Source organism: Vombatus ursinus, unplaced genomic scaffold (assembly GCF_900497805.2).
Source record: "Vombatus ursinus unplaced genomic scaffold, bare-nosed wombat genome assembly UNPS02014811.1, whole genome shotgun sequence".
Classification (NCBI taxonomy): Eukaryota; Metazoa; Chordata; class Mammalia; order Diprotodontia; family Vombatidae; genus Vombatus; species Vombatus ursinus.
Genome location: NW_020954589.1, coordinates 6,720,541 through 6,720,794, shown reverse-complemented (window position 1 = coordinate 6,720,794; position 254 = coordinate 6,720,541).

Sequence of the window (254 nt, the reverse complement as noted above, 5' to 3'; positions counted from 1 at the left end):
GCTTCTATAGACTAAGGGCTGGGTTTGTTGGGGGATGGGCCGTATGGGCCAGGCTCTAGGCTGCCTTCAACCAAGTGCCTAGATTGGGAGTGGCATTGAGGTTGAATCAGGAATCTGGATGTAGCCCGAGGCTATCAGACCAGTAAAAGACAATGATGGGCTAGCATAGATAATAATAATAATAATTATTTTTTTAAAAGCCAGTCTAAAGGGGTGGGAGTGGCCCCAGGAGAATGTTGGACCTGGTGAAGGGG